Source organism: Vanacampus margaritifer, chromosome 4 (genome assembly GCF_051991255.1).
Source record: "Vanacampus margaritifer isolate UIUO_Vmar chromosome 4, RoL_Vmar_1.0, whole genome shotgun sequence".
Lineage (NCBI taxonomy): Eukaryota > Metazoa > Chordata > Actinopteri > Syngnathiformes > Syngnathidae > Vanacampus > Vanacampus margaritifer.
In genome coordinates, this window is record NC_135435.1 from 11,976,365 (window position 1) to 12,004,239 (window position 27,875).

General features: G+C 40.1%; 1 protein-coding gene across 14 annotated transcripts in view; it reads right to left on the bottom strand.

Moving 5' to 3' along the window:
• Positions 1-27,875, bottom strand: part of baz2ba (bromodomain adjacent to zinc finger domain, 2Ba) — a 105,557-nt gene that overhangs the window by 63,721 nt on the left and 13,961 nt on the right. For 13 of the 14 annotated variants that reach the window (XM_077563734.1, XM_077563731.1, XM_077563733.1 and 10 more), the window contains exon 2: positions 24,673-24,715. The gene's annotated coding sequence lies outside the window, so the exon portion shown is untranslated. Of the gene's footprint in view, positions 1-24,668; positions 24,716-27,875 lie in introns of all 14 variants that reach the window. The other variant, XM_077563721.1, reaches the window with a different exon arrangement.

Consider the following 27,875-nt stretch of genomic DNA (forward strand, 5'->3'; position numbering starts at 1 on the left):
TACAAATGATGCTAGTAAGCTAGCCTTTATGCTACATCTATCATGACCAAAGTTACAGCGTTTCACTAGTTGCCATCTCCTGCAAAAATTCATCAGACCTCAACGATTGCGTTAATTATCTGACATTTTCACTACTTCTATTTTTGAAACGAATTATTAATTGAAATATAAACTACAGCCTGCATTTGGTCTCCCTTCCATACATCTTAACTCACGCAACTTCATACATTCATTGCGTTAAGAGTGGAGGGCTAAAATCCCTGAAATCAGGGTTAGGTACAAGGACCACGTTTGATTTTTAAAAACCAACAGATGAGTCAAAAAACTTTTATAATTTGATTAATAAAGAACTGTTTCCAATTCATATATAATTAATTTCATCATAATTAACCAACTATTAAATAAAATAAAAACATTTTTATGTAAAACAGTTTACAGTGGACCACAACTATAACCTGCAAATTGACACACTTATTATTTGCGATGGAAAAAAACCTGAACCGAAGAAATATCACTCTATTCTAAAAACTGTAAATAAGGCAAATAACTGCAAATAAGCAGAAGATGAGATTTATTTTTTTTTTAAAAAAGGTGTGGTTTTCTGTGAAAAACGTGGATTGGTTCCCCAAAAAATAATTGAGTAGATGAAATTGGGAAAGCAAAACCGTCAAGCTGCGGCGTCCATTGCATTTGTTGATTAAAAAAAAAAAAAAAAAGTATTCCATTAACCAATTAGTTATTGACATAAATGAATAAAAAATTAATACATTTCTGATTGGCTTTTTTGATTTGATTTTGATTTATTATTTTACAATTATTCTATTAACCAATTAATGACAAACAAATAATAAATTCATAGTTTTTGTTGACTGATTATTTTGAACATGCAATAGCCAACAAAAACAAGAAGTCTTCCATAAAAATATCCCCTACTGAAAACACCATGCACTGCTAGTTCAAAAGGTAAGTGAGTAGGAAAAGGAGTAAGAAGACATGTAAGAGTTTGTTTACCAGTGGTAATATTCGTTTGCCACACGTGAGAACGTGTGACATCATGGAACTATTATATGTCTGCTAAGATATAAATAGTACTGAATGTTAAAAAGACTGGTTGGAAGAGAATCGTGTTGTATTGACAGAGAAGGGGGAGAAGGAGCAGCGGGCAGTCAGCCACTCTGTTCCGCTTCACTGCAACATGGGAGGGAGGCCAGCATGTACACACATACACACGCGTCCATAGACAAGCAGACACACATTTGCACAAATGCACACTTTCTCCACAGACACACACTGTGAGAGAGAGAGAGAGAGAGAGAGAGAGAGAGAGAAAGAAAGAAAGACACATGGTGCAGCAGGTGAGGTTCCAGCACATCACAGCGCTGCCATTTTTCAGTGTCTTGCTCAGGGAGAGGCGCTCTGACATTTTATGAAGCACTCTGCAGAAATCAGCAGCTTGTAATGGCGGCTGGACTGTCACTTCTCTCTTCACACACACACAATCTATCTCCCTCTCCCACTGATTTTCGCGATACTATCGCCCGTGATTAGCTTAACGTAATCATTTTTTACCAAATTGACTTTTAATTGCAAGGAGCAATCTTTTATCAGTCTTTGTTGCAGCTTTTACTGTACTGGTGTTTTGTTTTGTTTTTTGACAAAGTGAAGCAGGACGGGAGGGGGGTTAGCAAATCCTACCAAATACTAGCCTGGCAAGCCACACCCACTTTCTTGAAAGAAAGAAATTGACTGGAAAAACTGCCACTGACAGCCCGGTACAAAACAAATCGTGCAATCAAATTTGTTTATTTGCTGAGATATACTCTACTTGCGCAACGTCACTCTTCAGCGTGCATTCAAAATGGCGCGTGGGAGAGATGATTTGTTGTTTCCTTTAGCATTAAACTCCATTTTAAATGACCAGAAAAAGACCCCCATCAGTTGACGGCACTGGATTTATTTCAAAAGAAGATGTGTGACTTGTGACATGGACTTATCATTAAGGATGGAGTTACCAATGACGCTTACTCGCTGTCGAGAATAGTGAAGCCACCGGTGGCCCTCTTACGTTGCCACTCGCTAAGGCCGCCTAACTTGGTTAGATTTCTCTGTGTTTTCACATTATCTTCTATCCGCTACATGTGTAGAATATGTAGGTAGTTGTTCGCCAACTGCGGCAACTCCACTATGTTAGGTTAGTTTTTCCCCGCCTCAGGAATGCGCTTGATGGCGACTGTGGTTTCCAAGCTAGCGCTACACCGGCTCCTCTGGCAGTATTCCAAATAATCACTGCCTGCACAGTTCTGTTGTATTTAACTTTTTAGTACAGTACAATTCCATTTGATCTTTAGGGAATGTTTTTAAACTTTAATTTAGGTACAATTTTATCAAACTTTTATGGGAAATACATTTTAATCAATTATTTCAGTACAGTTATTTTCCCTAAATTTAAGTACAATGTTAATGTTCAAACTGTGCATAATGTTACAGAGGTTGATATTATGAAATATATTGTACTTTGTAGGAATGAAAAAATCTCTCCTGGACATTTAGGCCTACTATTCTACTGTATTTTAATGTTGGTCATTATGACTTTTTTCCGGTGATACTTGTATTAAAAAAAAAAATTAAATTAAAAAATAAAAGAACCACTGCTGTAGCGAAAACGTAGTACGGTATAACATCACTATAACTCTCAACAAGGCATGGGCCGATTACCGGTTTGAAGGTTTATCAAAGTCAAGGTTTCAAATATGGCTAAAATTGTTCATCACCGCTAATGAGCTTTTCTTTTGCTTTTTTTTTAGGCACAATGATTGGTGTATTGCAGAGATCACTTCATAAGTTGCCTCTTTGAAGTTACTGATGAGCGGCAAGCCACATTTTTCCTTTCTCAGCTGGGAAGAGAGAGGAGGGGTGAGCAGTTTCAGGTAGAGGACAGACAGACGACAAAGCAATTGCACTCCAGCATTCTTAAAAGAACACCACTAATAACTAAATTTACAGTATTGGATTAGTCATTCCGTATAAAGAATAAAAGTGCAAATATCTCTCGCATATTATTCCCTGAATTATCTTTTAAACCGATTAAGTATCAAAATAATACCGTTGTGAACGCCATTATCCTGGTCACGTGACTGTGATAACATATCCCATGCATAAATGAGAGTTTCCGTCGTTCACTTGGAAGGGAGTTTGCTGACGTAATGGGCAAATGCTCAGCACGTCAAGTTTCATGTCATTTTGTGTGGGGGTGGGGCGGTGGGTGGTGTCCTCTCATAATGTGGGCTAAGGAGTGCTGAGCACACATGTTGCTAGCCTGACGTTGGATGTTTACTGTCCAGGTTAAGGACCGTCCACAACTTACATTTCCGGAATGACCAAATCAGTTGTGACTTGACTGGTAATTGGAGCCTCTGTAACGCGCAACTTGCTAACTCCCTAACTTCTACGTGCCGGTTGAATACAACCTCCTTATCAAGCCACAGTTTCAGCTTCACTTTCGGCTGGATACAAATCTTTGGCGTGTTCTCCATGGCTGTACTGCTTTTGTACTGCTTTTGAAGAAGTTCCGTAATTCCACCTTTGATGTCCACCGTGGTACGCAATTATTCCTCGTGAGTGTCTTGTCATTAGCGGCCATGTCATACACGCGTGTTTACGCACACGACACGTCGCGATGATCACGTGACTGTCTAAAATGGCCAATACTGTACTTAATGCAAAAGTATTCATAAGAAGTGCTATAAAATCATAATCGCCCGACATAAAAAAAAAATTGGGTGGGGGGTGGGGGGGAGTTGAAATTAACCATTTCACAGAATAGCCTAAAACCTAACCTAAAAAATTATAAAAAAAAAAAAAAACAATAACAGAACCAATTGCCAGCGGGTACTAGTTAGACCCCACAGACAACATGAGTAGCTTGCCAGTTTGTTCTAAAAATAGTCCACCAGTGATGAGACACTTACTAAGTAGATTAAAACATTCTCTTTTTCTTTCTCCTGCTTTCTCTTTGTCTTTATCTCATTCTTTCTTTCTTTCTCCCTCTTTCAACTTTATCTTTTTCCTTCCTCCTTTCTTTCTTTTTTCTCTTGCTTTCTCTTTGTCTTTCAATTTAACATGGTAAACGTTTCTCAATGTACCAAATATTCTGTGCAAAAAAATGTAATACATTGTGCTCAATGGAAAAAAAATAGGTTAACCAAATGTTTTTTAAAGGACATTTTAGAGCTGTAATTTTAATACCACGAAACCGCAATATTTTTGCTCATAGTTAACATAAAGAATTAACAACAAAAAGAATTTAACACCGTATATTTGAACACTAAAATGTTCACCCAAACTAATTTTGGTTAATGAAGGTCGGCTAATGCTAACATATAATGCAAAACAAGTTACAACACGGACATACTAATGAAAATGAGCATAGATGTTAAATGTAATTTATACATAAATTATAAACCTCTCACACTCATGGCAGCAACACAAACAATCACAGCATAAGCATGTACCAATATTCACAAGCATACACTGTATTCTCTCTGCTCCATGGGAACAACTATTACTGGAGTTTAGTTGGAGACTTTCTCTGTCCCTCTTTCTTGCAGTTAGTTACACTGCATGTCTTCCAATTAACATGGAAGTGATCAAATGTAAATATATATATAATAAATGTAAATAAAGTGAATGGAGTTGTGGAACAATGTACAATGAATCAGCATTAACGTTTTAAAATGGTGTTTAACCCCAAGTCTTATTTGACTTGTGGATATTTAAATGTAAACATTATAAACACACATATGTAATGACATCTAAAAATAGCTGCTTACTATGTTATCTGCATAAAATCAAACATCCATATCCGTGATTAATTCCCTGGCATGTTGTTGTGCTTGACAAGCGCGATGTTGAGCAATGATTAACGGCTAGCGACTCCACAAACCACATTAACACAATGTTTACATTAGCCAGCCCCTCATTGGGGCCATTACAGCAGTAAAAAGGCTAACTGTCATATTTTGGGCAGATGGCAGTCTGTGGCTTTCAAATGGTGACAATAACTAAAATGCCTGGCGCTCAAACTTTTCCCTCCAAAGTTTCACTCTTGGCCAACACACTTTAGAGTAAACCAGAATAGTATGCCCACAGGAAAAAACATGATTCAACTTGAAATATGTGGGAAGTGTCGAGGCCAAATCTCTCAGTGTAGGCTACGCTATAAACTTAAACTAAGCCGATTTCATTAATATGACATTAGCATTTGTAATGAGAAAAGGGGGGAAAGAACCCCTGGGGACATCTTTGTACCGTTACAAAAATCACATGTGCAAACGCTTGCCCACGCACACATACACACAAGCTGCAATATCAGGCAATTATTTACATCCTTATTACACCAGACTCACACAAAGCAGCCAAAACGTGTTTGTGTGGGTTTGATAATGAAGTATCACAGCTTACTGTGTGCAAACTAACTGACAGGAAATATTTTCAAGCTTTCAAGATGGACTGAGTAGATAATTTAGACAAATAAAGCTCAGTTTTTCTCCCGACAGTATAGCTCCCACCAGGCCAAAGGGAGCATTAAAAGTCAGTATCAAAATGTCATCCCATTTTCCAAAAAACAAAATTGCAGTTAAGTGGTAAAATGACTAAAAAGTTCACAACCATGCTCAAAACAGCATTCACCATTGAAATTTAGAGGACCATTAATATGTTGCTTAAGCAATAAAGTAAGGCAACATGCCAATTCATAATGCAATTATGATAATGAGGTCACTATTAATCAGTTTGATTACAGCTCTACCAATTGAGTTGTTACAGGTACCTCTGTTACAATGTTTGTTGAAAAGGGGGGGGGGTATTGCTATGTCATCAGGGGGATATTAAACCGCAAATTACAATCCTACAATGACAATAATTTTTCTTAGACGACTATAAAATATTGAAATAAAAAAGAGGATTTAAACATTTATAGAAATTTGATATTTCCATAACAACTTTTTATGGTTACTTTAATATGTTTTTATGGCAAAAAAAATAACCACCACATCTATGAATATCATGTCATATTAAGAGCAATTAAGAGATGTTTTCTTAATTTTTGGCAGTGGTTAGGGAGAGTTTACCAAAAAGCGCAGAATAATTACACACTCCACTAAAAGAATCTGCTTGAGGACATTCATAGGTTAGCTTTACTACCCAATGTATGTTGTTTTGTATGCAATCTTTGTTAGCATAGCATAAAAATTGAATTACATACTTCATCTGAGGCTTACGGGGGGATTTAGCTGTCTGATGGAGCTCCAGTGACGGAATGGTAAGAGGGAAATCTGTTCAAAAGTGCTATATTTTATGTGTGAAATTGCTCAATTTTTAACACTCTGGCTGCCCATTTTGCCATCATCACTTACGCATTAGGAAATGATCTTGACACTTCCTTGACTACAGTTACCAATGATAGTCTGTGTATGGGCATGCATGAAGAAGTATTGCACTAAACGAATAAATGTATGCCATTGGAAACAGCACTCTGCTATTCTCTGGTTTCACTTCTCTGCTCCTCTATCCAGGGTAATTTTGCTCCCCCTGGGTCCAAATGTAGAAGGCCATTTCAAACGTCCAGCTGTGCCTTTAAAAGACTGTCAGCGACAAGAGGCTTCTTGGAAATGCTGTGCTGAATATCCACAGAATAGAGATCTTTGTTTTTTTCCACAGTGATGTGGCCCCATTTCCTGCGTCGGCACACATCCCTTGTACGATTTCAGATAGACCACCTCATAATGTTTGTAAACAATACATGGCATGGTACTTCCGGATGGCAGAAAAAAGATTCACTGCCACTGACCTGAACTGAAATCATGATAAAAACTTGTATTATTTGGGGCTGTCGCAAGATATAGGTTTACCTCAAATGGTCAATCCCCCCCCCCTGTGCAATATTACGATATAAAAACTTCTAATGTAAATCTTACCCTCTATCATTTATATTGTAGTGTTGATGTGTAGGGTATTGTGTTAGCGCTGCTGCTATGCTAATGCACCATCCACAACAGCTAGCTTTCTTTTATGTCATTCTCGTGCCTCACTCTCCAGGCATGACTAATCGATTTTAGATCAACACAAGTGCTATAGCAAATGTAATGGCTGGATTAAGCATTTGTTGATTGGTCAAATGGCAGGCATTATGAGCTAAAGAGCTGACTCTTACTGTTTAACTGGTCAATTGTGAGCTGGATGTAAAAAACTCAGTCTGTGCCTTGTAAATGTGCTTCATGAGGGTAAGAGTTTGTGGGTTTTTGTGTGACCTGAGTGATATATAGATGCCCCCAACACTACACTAACTTTGTGTGAACAAGGAATGAAGGTTAATTTAACAGCAGCAACACTGCTACAGTGCATGTAACATAACATTACCGGCTGTAACTACTCGTTTCTGGCCAGAGGAGCACGGATGTAAACAACATTGTACATTAAACTTCACTACAATGTAAATTTCTTGAAAATCGGTGGCACTGCCTCATCTTAATGAGTTTCGTAACTGTTTAACAAATGGAGACAAGGTAAAATAAATTTTCCATTGACTACATGAAGAAAATGATTGCGTCAAGGATATCAGGATATAAAATGGTATCCATATTGCACAGCACTAAGCGGTTTGCTTGGGATATCTTTGAGTAAGGCTAGCCTACATGTTAACATCAACTCTAGAGCACTTTATACATTTCACCATCAAAAGATGGCATCTGTGCCATTAATCCAAGCAACAGCAATGTCAGTTACTTAAGCCAATCCCTCAATAATCATGTTGTCTACATTTCCACCATGTCTTATTTTTGAATCATGTTGAAATGGAAATTACAGTCAGCATTCCTTCTCCCCTTTAAGTAATTTACATCACGTAACATGTTTTTTTTTTTTACTAATTTTTAGAGCATTAAATATGTGGAGGTACAAAATAAAGCTAAAATCAACATTCACAATTTTTTTATCATCTTGCCTTGAGCAAACAACATGTTGAAGTTTGTTTACTAGTGGTGCTATCAGAGAAAGCGGCGTCTTTTATGTACATGTGACATCATAGTGAAAAGGTATTTAAAAGAGGTCACAATATTTGAGTCTCTATCGATGACTGAGTCAAGCTCAGTCTTGACATTGCTGCACTGCAATCACACTCCAACAAGTGGAATCACACACACACACACACACACAGTCAGCTGGGATGATAGGTGCACTATATTGCAGTCTTTCAAGTTAAACAACATCCACTGGCCCCTTTCTTAGGATCGTCACACTTCCTTGTGGATGATCCAGTCGCACGGCCAACTCCTGTTGTTCAAAGTCCAAATAGGTAAAGAGTAAATATCTCAAAAAGTGTGTATGCACTGGCCTGTGGTATGACTGAAACCGAAGCTGTCTCAGCCTGTTCCCGTTTCACCAACTCTACGACCCAGAGGGAGTCAGACCTAAGACCACTGCTTAGGGTCTGTCTGTTCACACACATTGGCTTAGATTACACAGGGCTCAAATATGACTCATCCCACAGAGGGTGGGAGCATGGAGGCTTCTCTGTCTCCCTGTTGTTTTGCTCAAATGCAAAACACACACACATCCTATCTGTACAGATAACCACATCATAGGCTCAGACAGAGGAGCTCGTGGTTCCACACACCTGCCAAAGACAGATGTTAAGAATAAATCAGAGAAACTCCATACTGGCCCATTTCCACTAACTCGTGTCACAGTAGACAGACTGAAGAGCAAACAGCTGCATATGACAACACACACCCTGGAATGGGCAACAATACGGTGCGTGCACTTGACATGCGTATATACGGGAAAGAAGAATATATAGTGAGGGCAGAAGAGCTCCACTCTTATTTTCTGTGTATTTTTGGTGTGTAACCAGCTTCAATTCTCCAGAGAGGAGGAACCGTGAGAGCAATTGTTCTGGAAGAAGACAAAATCCTCCAATGACAGACAAACAAGTCGCAACAAGGAGGAAAAGCAGTGTGGGTGGTTTTTAAGAGGAAGCGCTTTTTTCCCCTGCTGCTGACTAGATGAATTTTATGATTTCTTCATTTAAATATAGCCCCACCATCTTAGAAACAAAGGCCCTTTTCAGATGTGTGGCACATTATAATACGGGGGGGGGGGGGGTGGATATGTTGATGCTGTGACCTCCAAGCGCATAATCCAAGCATATGACATCACTCTACATCCTGTCACTCAGTGTGGCCCACTTCCTGCTTCCAAAAAGAAAAGTCACATCCATGCGAACATGAGTGTGTGTGTGTGTGTGTGTGTGTGTGTGTGTGTGTATCTTTTGTCATGTCTATAATGTCTATGGGTGTCTTTTGTCAATTCAGGTTGGGTTTCTTTTAGCTTTTGCGCCTAACAGGCTGGGAGAAGCAATGTGATCTGTGTGTGTAAGTGTGGACTGTGTTTGTGTCAAAAAAACACACACCCTTCACGCTTTGTGGCCCAGGAACAGGATGAAGCAGTGAGTTAACCAGCAGCTCACTGACATTATCGCCCTTTTTTGCTGTCTTGGAATCCTAGCCTGCTGTGAAACTCCAAATACGTGACGTCCTGTCACATTGTCACACCACAGTGTGTGCGTGAGTGTGTGTCGGGCAAAATCAAGGAAGAGGGAGTGTGAAATTTTGTTTAAGCCATGTGGGAATGTCCCTGTCTTTGCTAAAGCTTCACAGAGTAAATAGCATGAAGTTTTAAGTTGTGTTGATTTGGTTGAAATCAAAATAGAAATGGTGACAAGGACTAATGTTTTTTAATCATCTATCCAATGTGTTAGATACGTGTGCTCCAACGGTGAACTCAACAAACTTCACAATAACCAGCAGTTTGGTAAATGATCACAATTATTATTCATATTTAAAGCAATCATACAAATTTGCTGCTAGCTTAGTGCTAACACATAGTGGATAATTCCATAAACGGGCTAATGAATAGCATCTATAGTGATATATTTTTTGAACACAAACCAAGTAGCAACACATGTAGACAAACTACAACACTCAAACATAACATTTTTTTGTGGAAAAACAACAAATACTATTGCAGTTTATTGAGTCACCTACCAGAGGCTTAGCATATTCAATTGTGTCTCCATGACTGTATTATACACTGCCCCTGGCAGCCAATGCTTGCATACCAGAAGAAGCTGCAATGAATTATGATGCACAATTTGTTCACTTCACATTCTACATACTACTTATTACCAGGGGTATTAATATTAGTGCATTCATTTTGAGTTAATTTAAAGTTCCCTCAACACCACAATATTTTTTTTACGCACGATTAGTGACCGCCCCTTACTTGGAAAGCCTGTACTGGGGGAATTCCAGTTGCAACGCAGAAGACACGTCCACGTCAAAATTTAGCAGTAATAAATGTAATTATAAGGAATATATTTGTGGAGCCTGGGGTCAAGTTGTATTTTACAATTTAAAAAATGTGCAGTATTTCACAAGTTACTTCATGTTAAAGATTAGATAGCTCTTAATATGAAAAGAAAAATGCACTGCGCCGTCACCATCTTACAAATGTAATTGACCTCAACACAAATCTATATCACACTGTACAGTACATCTTTTTTTATTTTAACTCAATTTAATGAATTATTATTAAATTACTGCATCAATGACTAAAAGATACAGACATATTTCTATTAATTAAAAAAAATAAATCCACTTTTATGTTAACAAGAGTATGAAAACTTACTATAAAACTGTAAAATATTTTACTGTACATTTTATTGTACATTTAGAAAATGTAAAACATTTGTGATTACTCGTGACTTAACTATTGAAGTCATTTGATTTATTACGATTAAAAAAATTAAGCACCTGCCACCCCTATTATACATTTTATTTTAGAAAACATGATTTTTGGATGTACAAGGATTGCGCTTCCTGCCAGCAATAAATTAAGTATCTTAAATTGCACTTGTTGATGGCTAGTTTATTAGGTAATGGTGAAGGGCTAAAATTTGAAAAAAGTAACTTCTTCCTACCAGTGCACAGTATATTTGCAGATTTTTTTTTTTTTAGTCTTTCTGTAAAGCATGTTTGAAATAATTGTTCAATCAAAAAATGGATGACTGGGCAAAATGAAGCACACGTGGCCCTTGTGAGGTCTGTGAATCCAACATCCATGACAAGAGGTCAGGCAACATGTCCATGCTGAGCACTCGCGGTTAAGAGGATGAAACCAAGTGTGAAATGTGAGAAGACAAGCCAACATTGTTTCTCAAGCGACAAACATATCTTGTGTGCCTGCAAGGAATGTGTGTTATGTTTCAAACATTCTTCATACGAGGAATTAAAAAGTACTGGCTGGGATCAGATACGTTAATCAGTAATGGCCTGTTGTACTTCAGACAGGCAGAGTGTGAGCCAATACATGTTACTAACAATTTAAAGGCCAACGCCTCTTGGATTTGAGCTGCTTCAAAAACTCAAGACCAAGAGATAATCCACCTGGATGCTTTCCATGCAAAATATATGGAAAAATTCCCTTAAATTTTCCTTCTTCCACCCACAATAGCTATTAATATCTCTCTTGAGAACATTTGCTCATGTCCCGCTAAGGACTGGAATTCCTGCTTGAAACAGTCATCTTGGAGGATTACAAAGAGAGAAGCAGCCAGGCATTTTCATGTGCTTGTTATCTGTACTCTCGAGTCAGCGTTGTCCAAACTTTTTTTCTTCCAAAGGCTGCACACAAACTAGTCTACTAAGCAATTATGCATTGTTTGTAAAATGCAGATACTTTGAAAAAGTACTCAGCAGATCTACATTAAGAAATTAAATAAAAGCCATCAGTAGTAAATGGACAATGATCAAAGCAGTTACTGGAGGGTCATTAATATATGTTCACAAATCTGACCTTTCAAAACAGAATTATGTTCATACACCCTTATTAAGTAAAAATGTGTTACTTTTGTAGTTGTACAAAAGTTGTTATTAGTTATCATCCCTGTTAGATAGAATTCTTGCATTTCCAAAATCACGACTTTTCAGGTAATCAAAAACCGCCATCTTCTTTGAGTTACTGAACACTGCATTGTTCAAGTTGGTATAGCAGCAACATCAACACACCACCACCCTAAAATCAGAATCAATTAACAATACATCATGCTGTCAATGATTAAAATGGTACGGACAGGTTGCTGCGGCCATGCACATCAGTTTGCACTCATGCCAACCCATCAGCCCCACAACAAAGCAAAAAGGCTTTATGCGTTACAAAAACTAATTCACAGACTTCTTTTCAAAGGTCTAAAAGAGCAATGAGTGATACAAAAAAACAAAAAAACAAAGACGACTAAGCAGTGTAACTGCCAAATTGCTAACTACAATCATTAGGTGCCAGCCGGGTATGTCTTTAAAAATATATTATTTTCAATATTGACGTGGCCTAATACCGCAAGGCTCCCACAGAACAAGGGAGTGGTTAAGTTATAGACACTTCACAGGCTGTTCAAGTTTCTATTGGAGTTAATAGGTGTTGTCAAACTATTTTTTGGGGTTGGTGGGGTGGGTTACTTTTTGTTTCCTTAAAAACAGATGACATGAGGAAAAGACCGATGGTATCAATTTGTGAAATTATATGGACTTGACCATATTGACATATGGGGCTTCCATGTAACTTGTATAACTTTATTGGGAATAGTGGTAGTGGTACTTGTCACGGGGTGTAGCATCCATTGGCAATGTGGGTGTCAAAAAAGTAGGGGGTTGTTTCCCCCCCCCCCCTTTTTTTTTTATAGTGTTGCGGGCTGTGTCAAATGTTATTTTGAGTATATGCTGCAGGCGACAAAAAAAAAAAAAAAGGGATGGCGGGCCACAAATGTTAGGCCATTGTTTGGCCACCACTGCTCTATATGCACCCAGTCGCATAAACACAATGACTACTAATGATCGCTCAAGACCTCTCTCTCTCTCTCTCTCTCTCTCTCTCTCTCTCTCAAACACACTCACACACACACTCACACACACGCACAAATTTAGGTCAATTGAAGTGACGTAATCTGAACCTTTCCACACAACATACCTTATTCTGCGCTCCTGTCACTCAAACAAAGGTAACCTTTCTCTGAAAATAATTCTCCCTAATATCAACAAGGAGTGCTAAATCCTCACAACCTGACAAGAATTGTCCGCAGCCGCGCCAAAAAGCTGTGTTAAAATGACAGCGCTGTAAATTGTTTTAATTATAGCCCACACAGATAACAGCCTGCGGTAACATCAGCCTTTTCTTCGAGCCTTCTGCAAGATCCACACACAGTATTCCCTGGAAAATGCCATTGTTGTGTGTTTATTGAAGAGTGTGTGTGCGTGTGTGTGAATACAATATTCATTTTGCTGCAGGAGGACAATCTATGAATAACAATGAGAGACGCTAATGAAATCAGCCATCAACCTGCGATACATACATATTAAAGCAGGACCTCAGAGTGTCATTCGCTTAGTGCATCATTTGTTCCCACTCTTTTTTCTCTCTCTCCATGCCACCTGACCTTTAGAGTACGTACCCCCACCGCCCGTTCCCCACTCCTTACGGCTCAAAACTTAAAATAGGATGTGTACCTGCAGTGCCGTGAGTTTGCTGCATTTTAAACATTTTAAAGATTGTTAATGTTTTGGTCATTTTATGTAGTTGCAAATAAGAGAAAAATATCAAATTGATGTCGCAAATCAATTTCCCCCCAACATAATGAACTAGGATGCCATTCATCAATTCCTGTCCCCACGTTAACTTGTTGTTAGATGTTTTTAGATGAAGAAAAATAGTGCCAAATATGTCAAATGTAAATGTCAAATATATGCTATACTGTCAAATATATACAAAAAAAGAACATTAAGAATAATATATAATGAAGCCGTAAGTCACACACACACAACAAGGTAGTATTCTTTTGTTGACGTGCGCCCTAAAAGGTGTGATCTTTTGACTGACATCAGGATCTCTGATTCCAGCTCGCGCATTTACCACACAGTGTGTCTTCTCTATGCTCCTTGTGAGTGTTTTCATTTTGTATTTTTACGTTTGACTGTTGGTTCCATTCAAAAACGCTAAAACTGCATGTGAGGACATAACAGTACATTACTACTGAACAGCAGCAGCAGCAACTGTGACAAAGTACTGCACATAAAAGACTTAAATGCAAATCCTAATTAATAACTACTTAAAATATTTTCCAATTAAAATATTCAAGAGCTCCTTTTACATTGGTATTTAGCATACAAGAAGTGCAGAGTTATATTCCCTACTGTTGCATGTGTGAAATTGGTCGTAGATGTAGGAGGTTCAAGACTGACGTTTCCAACAACCAGAACAAAAGCACCAGGATCGCAGATGTTGATGGCCAAGATGCCGTCACAGCATGCATGACGTCAATTGTTTGTACAAGCTGAGTTTGAATGTAAACAAACAACTGCAGTTTTCTAAAAGCCGACTGTTCCAACTAACTACAAACTAAAGTAACTAACCTAATTCCTAAGTAACTTGTAACTCGGGGCACTCATTAAGCCAAGGTACCACACTGTGATACTATTCTAAAATGTGCATTTGTGTTTATGTACCACACAGTCGGAAACTCAAGAACCGGGGGAAGACCAAATCCCAGCCAACACAATTTTTATGGTTTACTACAGCAAATAACACCATGCATTCTTCTTTTTTCACCAAATCCGCTCTGAACATAAATTGAACAACGGTTGCTCGTAATTCAAATACTGTCTCATAACACAAAGCAAAAAACAACAACCACCACCAAGCAACAGCCCTTAACATTGGTGCACTCTTTAGCCAACATACTACTGTACATTTATATTGGCCCTTTCTAGATTGTGGTCTAATGTTATGGCTAGTAAAGTCTATTGTTATGTGCCAATGCATTTAACAAACATTTGACTTTTTAAAGTTTTGAAACGCACAAATCGTTGCAGCAGATTAATATGTAAACGGTAACACAGGTCCAAGCAAACTGCACCTTGTCTATAATGTCATTGCCTCCTCGCTGCTCCTCCCTTTGCCTGTGAAGACGCTTCACAGCTCCGGTCTCTTTCTCTCCCTTTCTCTTCCTAACCCCCACGCTGGCAGGGAAATGGATCCCTCCACCTGACAGTGGCCATTTTGAGCCTTCTCTCCACTTCTGCTTCCCGGTAAACAATGGGAGAGGGATAATTGATCAAACAACCAGGGAACCCTTCGAGCAGGGAAGGTCACTGCCCGCCAGCCCAGCTCGCTAAAGAGGGGAGGGGCAGATATATGTGTGTCAATATGTGTGTTTTTTGTCTGTGTAGGCATTGTGAATATGCGTGTAATGCATGCATCTATGCTTGCATGTGTGACAGACTGGATGCATTCTGGTGCTTACATGTGTGTAAAAAGAGTGAGCGTATGAGGGTCCCTGTGATGCTCTTGAACTGCCATTTTTCTTCACTGACAAAGACTCCCATCTGCCACAGAGCCATTTGCTGCCTCCCGAGTCGGGAGAGCATTCTGCAAGCCGCGTTCACCTTCATGTCACCTCCACACAGATCACGCCTTGCTGACGCTGTATACGCTGCACACACTCCCCTAAAGACACACGGCTACCGGCTTTTTTTCTTGCCTCCTTGCAATGAACAATGACAGAGGCCAGGCAAAATATGAGACAATATCAGGAACCACAGATTCTAGCTTTATATCCAACTATAATGCTCAGTTTTGGCTAGTACTGTTACATTATGTTTAGTATCGTGGTTATACTCAGCCTGTGTGTTGTACGTGGCCATTTGCTTGTTTTAATGCAAAAATATTTGAACTAATAACAATTATTGTTGTTAGTATATCCATTCATTTTTATTTCTGAAACCTTTAAATTTCTCGTCAAATAACTCAATAAATAATTATATATATTCCAAGTAAAAATAAACAAAGTTGAGTCGATCTACAGCCAGCATAGTGGGCTTCCCCTTCTTTAAAAAAAATGCTAAATTATGGAATCTGGTACAAGTGTTGAGTCTAAAACAGAGGTCATCATCCTTTTTGAAAGTGAGCGCTATTTCTTGGGTACTGATGTGATTAATGTGAAGGGTTACCAGTTTAATGCAAAAAGAACACATTTTCTATTATTAATAATCAATTATGTTAATCTATGTTTAAACTGATCCCATGAATATTTTCTCACAACAATTATCAACAATGATTTAACAAGATAGCACACAAATACTTTATTATCATCATCAATTCTACAACATTACGAATCGCAATGTCTACGGTATCACCGGCGTGCTATTTTTAGAACAGGCCTGCGGGCTAACTCATGCGGTCCTTGGGGGCGCCTGGATGCCTGTTGGCATTTTGGTCAATTGCATGATTTAATCCAATCCAGTAAATTAATGCAGTTTTTATAGGGTTTCAACCGGTCAAAAGTGTACACAATTTGATGTAAACAGTAAGTTTTATATTTGACTTAGAAATAACAAAATCTGACATAATCTAAATCCTTGGGACGTTTCATTACATTTGCTTTAATAGAGCATTTTTTAAAGGAAAGCAGGTGGACACAAATGGCCAGCACTGCAGCCCAGAGGGTTATTAAAAGCAGTGTGGTAAATGTCAATTAATAACAAGCATCTTTTATTTCACTGAGAATATTTTACAGCTGTAATATTGCGCTCATATTCTGCAACATGATGTAGCTGGTGTGCTCATTGTCTCTGTAACAAACACACCTTTTTCATAAATACTATATTTGATTTGCTCACTCATACACATTAAGTGTGTCCAAGCAACCGCATGGCTGATATCACTGTTCAACCATCAGCGCTGTGCATTGTGGGAGTGTCTGCTGGGGCAGAGAGACGCGACAGGGGCTGAGGGATTCACACGCCTCTGAAAGACAGCCAGAGTGGGAGAGGAGGGGGAGGGGGGGAGACGTGCAGGGCGTGCAGCGGGGAGGGGGCGGGAGCAAAATACAGAGGGGGGGGGGGGGGGGGGTGCAGTAACTGGAAATGAGAGATGGCATTTTAAAGAGGAAGCTGAATTTCACCTGCAATTACCGTAGCTCCAGGGCACATGGCTCGGTTAAGAGACATTTCATTCCAAAGCCACTGTGCCCGCGCGGCTGCAACACGGAGCCCTGAGAGGCACGTAAGTAAAGGGGGAGAGGGAAAAATAGAGCGGCGGAAAAGTCTCCTCTGCCCAAGATGCCCCTCAGCAGATGTGGCGATGAAAGAGAGGACGCAAGGAGGGATGTAACTCAGGAGAGGAGGAGAGGATGCAAAAGAGGAGAGAAAGAGGATATCTCATTCAGCAGGCCCCAGCCCAGCCATCTGCACACCACACCAGACAGCTGAAATGGGCCTCTGAGAGCACACAAACACACACTCCCAGTCGCAATCTCATGCACACTCACACACACTCAACAAAAAGATCAAAACACAGCAAATAGTGACATTCAACCAAAGCTGCTTGCGTTTAATGATTAATAACATTCTTCGCATTCGTTCTTGTCTTTCGATGAAACCTCATTTTGTCTCACACAATCCAAATGGAGCCGGTAATGCCTTCCCTGAGGCTGCACGTCCTGGCTAGTTTCACCAGGCACACTGCTGCGTTTCATAGAAGTGTGACTGCACAAATACTGTAATGAGCTCTCGCTGGGAGCAAGGGGCCTCCTGGCACTGCTAATGGTTCCTCTGGACTGCAGCTGTATCCAGGTTACAACCTGGCCTGGCTAGCAGGCCTGCGGACATACAGGCCTAGTAGGGACAAACGCTTCCCAGCAACAAGCATGCATGGAACTAGAAAGGAAGGTTCCAAAGGATTAAATCGTGTATTTGGTGGAGGATGTTGAGCAACAGGGGGTATGAAGAGGCCAAAGAAAGAATAAAGTGTTGAGTAGATGCGGTTTGGTCATAAATGCAGAAGATAGACTCAATAAACCAAGAGACTCACAGTGCAACAGCTGCTGGTGGTGTGTGTGTGTGTGTGTCACAAAAGAATGACTATGTGTGGTCTGCTTAATGATCAGCCAAAACACAGCAAACCTTGCATATGCACACACACGACATACAGAACATTTGTTTAGGCTCTAAAACATTAAAGCAATATGGATTCATCCATTAAAACAAACGCCAGCATAGCAATTATAAATTGTCAACAGTCCTTAACAACAGCAGGTCTAACCCAAAAAACACCGCAACAGATGTACAGTATTAAATTGATTCTATGTCCCAACCTTATGCAAAATGAGACAACAGGTTTTGACATATCAAAAAAGCAGCTAGTTGTGAACTAATGACTAAATGTCCCTACAATCTTGCAAACGAAGGCATATACTGTATATGCCAAGACCTCAATTTAGCCGGATTGCTCAATGAAAAATGTTGGGGTGTTTTGCATCTTCTTAGGTTTTTACACATGTTATCATTGAGAATGTTACTATGGCCCACCGCACACAACTAATGTGAGCCTCTGTTGTCATGACATTGCAAATATCGCCCAGCCAAACATGCCATGTTACATCACATGAGCTTTTACTACAAAAAATATAATTTGGCAGATGCCAATACAGTAGATACAATATGTATATATTGTGTTTTACAAAACTTAACTATATTTGTAATTTTATATGATGAACCTTTGTCTAAAAGCAACTGTGGAGAGTCTCTGTTGCCAAAATACATGAGTGTGTTCAATACATTTTCATACAATTTGTATTATAATATTATACAGTAGCTGTAGAGGCCAGTGCAATGCACTTCTTCCTTGACAACTATGCCATGTTGTTTGTGGTTCAATTAAAAAAAAAAAATACAGTACAGTGTGGTGGCTAAAACCATTTCCAGATAAGAAAACCATGAGTCGTAATTTTTCCACTGCAGCGAATTGGTTTCGTGTGCAAGGGTCAAATGCCTGGTGTGTGCATGTTAATCGCCGATTGTAATTCATTCGTGATTGCCCAGTTCGTCGGCGGCGTTCGGTATGCAGTGAGCCTAAGCAAGACGTACGATGCACACAGACCCATCTTTGTTATGTATTAATCTTTCAGAATTTTTTTTAGCAAAATGTCATGTTTTAAATGCCTTCCTAATTATTTGCTAAACCATCCCAACATTGAGCAACAACACACTAATGGTGAATACTGTACATGACTAGTAACCATTACTGATGTCCAAATGAATCTATGACCTACGAACCAAAATAAAGCTACCAAATCAGTTCAACAAACTTAACTACATAAATAACAGCTTTCCCATGGCAACAGATTATTATTTTCCATTATTTCACATGGGGGGATTTTTTTTTAAATCCACACATTAGAGGTTTCACTTAGTTGTGGATTTGGGCTACGAGACTAGGTTTGAGATGTATGACGTATATAAAAGTCTACTCCTAATGTTTCACAAATGACCGTGGTACAATTGTTTTGTATGACGACACCCAAAACTCTGCATTGTGTGCTCGACATCCCAGCATAAACTACAAAAAGCACACACACACACACACACACACACACATACACCTCCTGTTGTTGCCCTCTCTGGGACAGCTTGGGTTCTCATCTCTCGTTTTGTCTGGGCCCCAATTCATTGTGGCCTCCTCATGACCACGCACATTATTGTCCAGGCAGGCAGCCCCCAAGCGGACTGAGGCTCCCTGGGCGCGAGCAGTGAATCATGGCACAAGGGTCTGGAAAAGAGCAGCCTCATTCTGTGCTGGTGACAGGGCGAGTACAAGCTTTTTTGGCAGACAGGGTAAATCAAAAGTCTTGGCTGGTGGTCTGAACCCTATTAAGACCGTGTGGACCAAAACATGTGCGTGTGTCTCTAAAGTAATCATGCTCTGTACTTAAACAGAAGTACATATACTCTTGTAGAAAAAAAGACTATGGGCTACAGTAGAAGTACGAATTCAACTTTGTAAACGCCAAAAGGTGAATTAAACGACTTAATACCATGTGTAAAGTACCGTGCTTTATTTGCCCAAGGGCAACGCCAGCCCACATCACTTTGTGATAGTGTGTTACTTATTTAGGCTAGTATGTTAGCTAATAGATGAGCCGCATGTGAATGTGGTTTGGTTGTCTTGAATAATTGAACTGAATACCGTAACTTCTGTAACATGGGTACGTCATTATTAACAAGCTAGAATCATGGTTTTGGTGTTTTATGGTCCTGTCCGTTTTGAATGGTTTGCCCCCATCTTGTGTCATCTATATGCAAAACAAACCCCTTTTAACACAGCATCCATTCGTCACTGTAAGAAAAAATGCTAAGTTAGCAAATAACTGAAATAATACACCTTACTTGTGCTTCCCAGATTGGACTGAGAAATTTTGGATGCCAGAAGCAAGAAATAAACAATTCTCTTAATTACGGACACGGACGGGGAATATTATGCAATCTGCTGCCATCATGGTTAAGGCTCCCTGGTTTCTATTCCACCACCACTTATAAGATGCCAAGATCTTGATCATTTAATCAAGATATCTACTGCAGTTGACTTTACAACTCTCTATTTACATCTTTTTTTACGTTGTGTCGTCAATGGTGGAGTTTGAAAAAAGTAACAAGCTATTTTGATAAAATAAGGATAATAGATACTAGTTTCTATTTTATCCCTGCTGACCACCAGAGGCAGTGCTCAAAGCATTGAAGGTTCTCTTTAGGCACAGTCCAAATGAGGCATACCAAAAATTTCTCCTGTCACCTCAGGTTGACCCGAGAGAGGTCTAAGTTCCGGTATCACCATATGTTCGTTTCCTGCAGAATATTCTTGCGTGAACATGAGGATTCTGAGTGACAGAAAGCTCTGGCAGTCATTTCGGGATCATAGAACCATTGCTAGTCGACCCCCGCATACTCTGGGTTCAGCACTCGCTGATTTTTTTTCTCCACTCATGGAAATTTTTGTTCTAATATTTTTTTTATATTTTTCTTAAATATTTCTTATTTTGTTTTGTAGGGGACCCCTATTTTTTGTGGTATATTATGAATCTTTATCAGCTTTATTAGAATTGTATTTAATTTATTAGAAGTCTTTTTGCCCCTCCTGCATTTCAATGAGCGTCAATATGTGAATTTTTGTTATTTATTAATTACATTAATCATTTTCTTTTTTCTTTTTTTTGAACATGTGTATTAAAACATTTTAAATGTAGGGAGGAGTAAAAAAACAGAAATCAAAAAACGAAATACCCAAGCACAGATACCTGAAAAATATACTGAAAATTTAATAACTAAAGTATTTGTACTTTTTTTTTCTTCCCACCACTGTTTGAGCCTGTGTGTGCACAAGATGGGTAAGCCCCAATGAGTGCTGAGTGTGTCAGTTGAATCCATGCCGTCCTCTGTCGAGACTGCTCTCTATCCCGAGGACAGGCTTGCAGCAGCATTTTAACAACCGTAGCTCCAAGGCAAGTGCAAAGTACTAAATGTTTCGGCGTTATCTCAACACTTCCTTAATCTAACAGGGAACCGGTTTAAAGGGCACTGGGAAAAAAAGACAGAGAAACAAAGAGCAAGAGCTGAAAATGATAGCGCTTCCTCTGATTGATGAAACCCTATTCGCCTTTTGTGACAGGCAGCGAGACACACAAATTCTTCCCCTCAGGCTATGAGGTGTAATTTCCCCTTCCACTGTCATGAGGGCCGTGTAGAAAAATTATATGAAGTTCAGTGACTGACTGGCTACGAAATGTGTACGTAATGTCTGTCATGTCTATCCGTCTATCTATAATACTGCGATTCTGTTCCATTGTAAGGCACAGTAGGATGCGGATGGAACTGTTGGTCCCATAGGACACACACACACACACACACACACACTTAAAGAGCAAAATTGTGGGGCTGACGCAAGACTATCTCTGTCTCACGTGTCTCTCCCTTACGGCCGCCTGCTGTTCCTGACCTTCGAGATGTTTTTCTCTCTTTCTCCCTCTCCCTTTATTCCTCTCTAATTCACACTCATGCGGCGCACATCCACCCTCACCCCTCGCACGTATCCACACGCATACATACATGCATGCAAACGCACCCTTCTTTTCTGCATAGCTCCCAGGCACCCTGTTTTGTCATTAAAAGGCAGTGCATTTCAAGCTCCGATCAAGCAGACGGGGCTACGCATGCGATACTGCGCCCATCTTGGCTAAAGTACAAATAGTCCACATGCATTACAGCACTTAATGTATGCACACACTCTTCCTAGGGATGAAGAATAGCAATCTTAAAGTGGATGACTGCTACATGTGTGGGTATGTAGGGCCAGGATGCTTTAACCGAATATGTCCAAAACCCTCGCAATGTACTGTTGATGAAGCTTGGATCAATTAAGATGGACTTAATTGATATGAAGTTAATGTGCACAAACAAGTCAAAATGACACCTCTTTACACTTTCTTTTTTCCAACATTTGCATTTTCCCTTGGGTATGAAACTAAAGCTGCTCTTTGCCGCTTCCTCTAACAAAAGGTCAACAAAATTACAAACATGATCTTGAGCCTATCCCAGGTGACTTTGGGCATCAGGTGGAGTACACCCTTGACTGATCGTCAGCCAATCCCAGGACACATATAGTAGAAAATAATTCACACTTGAGGACAATTTAGTCTTCAAACGAACGTGAATATTATTGTGGGAGGAAGGCCCAAGTACCTGGAGATAAACCACACAAGCACAATGAGAACATGCACACTCCACACAGGAAGACCGGAGCCCGGATACGAACCCAAGACCTCTGAACTGTGAGCCCGACATGCTTAACACCCACCTATGATACCACCCAATTTGAATTGTATTTTTAGAATACACTAGTAATGCACTAAAAAACATTACAGTGTGTGTGAAGATATGCTCAGCAATTACACATTGTTTTTTTTATATATTGTATGTCCCAGAGGTGGGCATTCCATCAATATTGACGTACGGTCCTTCAATCAGTCAATGACGGACACCCGTTTTGTTGACGATTGACGGGAAATTTTGAAATATAATGTAATCGTCGAAATGACGTTTCGGATTGACGATCACGGAAGCGTGTCCGACTGTTAACGATTGCCAAATGACGGACACTCAAAATTCATTGACAGGCTCACCTCTGGTATGTTTTTTATTAAAAAATAAATAAAATAAAAAATAGTAGTTGATCAATCAAAAAGTTGCTGAATTTTCAGAATTTTGGGATGGGCAGCAGCCGCCATATCTTAACTAGAATGTATCCACCCCAGTAGTGAACAGCAGCTGAATCACATCATTCAGAATCCCCCCATTTCGAACAAAGCAAGGCAATCTGTACTAAGATGGACTTGACACGGACCAGAAAGTGGAACAAACCATTGTATTCACAATTCTAACTGAATTACTTTTTGTCACCAGAGCTGCACAAATAGAAATGTTGCTACTATTTTACTAGTAAGTATCTCAAAATCTTATGGCTGCTTGATGTGGCCAGGACAGTGGCATTAGGAGTGGACCAGTGTCACCCTCATTACTGTCATGGGACTCTTACTGTTCTGTTGTGCCCATTGTTCGCCTTCTTTCCCTCTAACTCTGTCCATTTCAAACCAACTAACTGAAATGGGCGGTCACCCCACAGAGCTTTTTGGTCTGTTTGACGGTTCTTCCTTAGAGAGAGTTTGTGGGTCTCGCACCATAACAGACAAATGACATGAACGCTGTCAATTTTTAGTTAAAAAAAAATATGCCATGAGCTGAGGAAAAAACAGACAGCTGGACCTATTTACTCCTTCTGTACTATGTTCTGCAAGAAGGCCTCGAAAACCCAGTAAGAAACAGATACAAGTCTCTTCCCCCACCCCAGTAAATGATTCCCCCAGAGGGGTGAGTACTCATCAATACTCATCACAAATGATACAAGCAGCATGCGGCAACACAATGCCTCATTTACAGGCAGAGATGGCGCAGCAACCTGACAGAATCAGGTCCGGGAACACATAAGCAATGCACTATTCATTCAGTTTAAAAAAATAATAATAATAAAAGACACTCGCAGGCCATCGGGTCAGGTAGGAGAGGAAAGTGCAAGTCATTGTCTGCGTGCGCAACAACAAACTGCCACCTTGGTGTGAAGTGAAGCCTGGAGGACGCAGCCGCGCCCCTGACAACAGATAGCACTCACACAGCGACAGGAGTGAGCAGCGCACGGAAAAGGGAGCGAGGAGGAAGGGCGAGAGGGAGATTAACGCCGCACGTAGCAGCACACATAAACAACTGCACGCAATCCTGCATCCCTGGAAGCCCCTGTAGGGCACAGTTAACAACCATTTACATTCTGCACTAGCTCCAAGCAGCTAGCAAACTAAGGATGCTTATTAGCTGTGTATGTTTCATACAAATACTCTCATTTGAATGGGAGAAATCTAATTAATTGCTCGATTCACTGAATGAACCCCGAATTTGTAATGTAATCATAACAACCTCTTTTCAAGGGTCTCTTGTTAAATTTAATTTGACGAAGAAGAAAAAACATCCTGTTTTGCTGAATGAATTAAAAATCAAATGAGGCCTGAAACTGGCAGGGTTCGCATGGCTGTTATTGAGTGTTTAAAAAAAAAACTGTTGACAATGTATAGCTTTCGAAAAAGTCACGCATCACCTTTCATACATTGCGGAGTGAGGAGAAGAACATACTCACTGTTTGAAGTGTCTTCAGCTCTTTGTCATAACTGCTGTAACACCTGGGGAGAAGAGAAACAAAACACTGCTAAGGTTCCGAGTAAAACACAGGCTGAGTCACCGGAATGAAACATGTTTACGCATCGCTTTGATATATGCCACAAATGAAATGGACACTTTTTAAATGTGAATGCTGAATGTGAATCGGATGTCAGGAGGGGATTAGGCCCCTAAAAGTACCTACACATCAAAGTTACAGCTTTTTTTAAATTCACATTCATGGTGTGCACAGGCATCAAAAAGGGGGGAAATTATGTCCTAACACATCTGTGGCTTCACACAAGATACACGCGTGTGTACGCACACACTGACACTGTGTGTGTTTCTCTCTCTTCCTCTCTGAGACATTTCTTGCAAAACCAGTTTGTTAGAATTGGATCTAGACACTGGAGCTTTGAGTGTGAGGATATTTTCCCCAAACACAAGACAGTTCTTGTAGAGAACCAAGCCCTCCCAGTGTTCTCACGCCCATCTCTCATGCATTGTCTCCAAGGCCCTCCTGTGCTCTCAGCCTGAGCCTAAACTAAGCAGCTCAACACAACAGATGCCGCTCTGCTGCGTATATGACACTACACACATACACAGACCGTGCCTGCTTTTATATCTTATGGCTTATGTTCAGTTTTCTTTGACAATAAAAATGTAGACAATCTGGTACAAAACTGTGCAGAACCATTTTCAGCTTCTACGCCAACACCAGTGAAGTTACCAGACACAGGCTGTGTCAAGCGCGTGAGCGTGTGACTAACCAACAAGGTTTTGCTGACAACAAACACATCCATCTGGTCAGCAGCTTTAGATCAAACAGAAACGTTCAACACACAAAATCTAGACCAGTTCAACCATAAAATAACGTGCCTTCCTTCCAGTTTACCAAAAGCAGCTTGAGCACACAAAGCTAAGGTGGTGTTTTCAGAATTCCTGTCAATAGCATTTGTTGCAAGAAGATGGTTTTATGAGTCCAACTGAAGTTGTCTTTACGGGTTATCTACAGCGAAAGAGAAACTGACAGGTCTGCCACATTGAACAGAATGAGCTGGACTGCTAGTGTTGATTGTAATCACTCAGACAGACAAACATGCGCAGAAAACAGACGCACAGCAACACACTTTGATAACTTGCCGCAGCCATAATGATAACAGAGCGCCAGGTAGACTGAATTCATCTCCTGCCTTTTCATAAAGACCTATTAGTGGATGATTAAAGGATTTCTTCTCATCGGGGCTAAGCAGAGAAAAATGACTTGCCCGGTGAATCACTCTGGATAAGGAAGACGCTGCTGTCTGCAATCATTTTCCTCTGCAAAAATCCGGCTGTTCATTGTTAACCTCATTTTGTCATGTAGTCTTTACCTGTTTGTGTCAGCCTTACAACATGGTTTTTGGTAATGATCCAAATCTGGCGCGTCACTCAACTGACTAACAATGGATCCAAGTTATTAAAGACTATAGTTGACTAGTGCCTAACATTTCTTCACGTAACTACAATCCTTTTGTTCAGTTGATTGTGTAGGCAAAGCAATGATGGGGCAATGATGTCATAGAAGAAAAATCATGTTCAATCGGAATAAAATGATGTCATCCATACGCTGCTAACAGCCCTAAAGATCAATTCCAAAGATCAGGATTCTTGTGATTAAGATTTAGACTTGACAAATGCATCTCAGCATTCACACACAACTTGTGAGCAAATCGACATTTCTAGCTCATTAGTACACTAAACATTCATTTCTAAATAATGTATTAAAATCTCTACTAATCACAACAGTGTTTACCATGATATAATTGGACAATTATACGATGCATAATTGAACAATGGCTCTGATTCACCATGTTATCACAGAAGCAAATGATGTTCACCTTTTCATTAACTCGGGTGAATAATGTCATCATGTTTCTGTTGCACGGTTACAGTGAAAAATACTCTGGGTACGAAACCAAATGTCATTTCATTGCAGTCATCTCATCACTACATTTAATATTTTGCTTGGTAAAAGGCTGACAGAAAGAGCTGTGAAGTTGCTTGCGGCCTCTACAAATATATGTTGGTATTCACATGAACAAAACAAGTGTACTCTAAAACACACACAACTCAGATTGGCCTAAAATCCCTGGCATTTGAATATTTGATGCTTTGTTAGTAGAGGAGCAGTAGTGAGGTGTTTTGTCTCTTGTTGCTGCTCCCTGTGGGAGCAAGCCAGCGAAACTTGGCCGCAGACATTTTCCTGAAGCCCCCGGAACAAAACAGGCAAGTCTTGACAGTCTTGTCCGCCACACAGTCGTCACACAATCAGTTGCAGGAAACCAATCCCTAAATAGCAGTGATTCATCTCTTCATCACACACAATGTCAGTACACAGTGCACAAAGAAGCTCTCTCTTCCTCCCTCGCTCTCTTCGTGTCTTGCCCTGTCTGTTTTAACCCCTTCCCCCAGTGTGGTCTCTCATGCTGCTTAAAAATAAGTGCTTCTCCTAGCTTTCTTTGCCTTGTGATTTACTGGCAGTGTTTAACTGCGGGGCAGCATCTTTTATCGTTACACGATCTGCAGCTGAAAGCTGACAAAATAGAATCTGTGTGCGAGTACTTTTGAATGTGAGAAAGTGTGTGTTTGGGGCAAAGTAGGGAGCCGGTGGAGCAATAAAAAACCTTTGTGGGAAACGTTTGTCTACATGCTAGTCAAATCCTCCCAGCAGCCACCCTGTGTATGCCTTCCAATATGTGTGCCTTTTTCATTCCACTAAATGGTTTCTTCCTTGACTAGATGGGGCAAGTGCCGTCTCCGGAGAGCCGACGCACAGAGCAAAGCGCTTTGGGACAGGCAAAAAGCTCTGAACAATCCTGCAATCCATTTGTGGGAGATAGAATGTATAAGAAATGCCAAGCGCGTGCGTATGTGTGTACGTGTGTGTTCTTGGCTGTGTACACGTGCATGTTTTTGTGCTGCCGTCATCACTCCTCTCGCTTTGTGGCAGAGAGCCCATTGCAGAAATGTGCTTCTCCATACGAGACAAAAGTCATTCATATGCACTCAAGCTGTCCTACTTGGTGACCGTCCACCGTTTGCTTTGGACCAGTGATGGCACCAGTTATGTGAACAGATCGTCGGGCTTGTGTGGGCCTAAACAACAGCTTCAGTGTATCGTTACAAATTTTATGATCCATC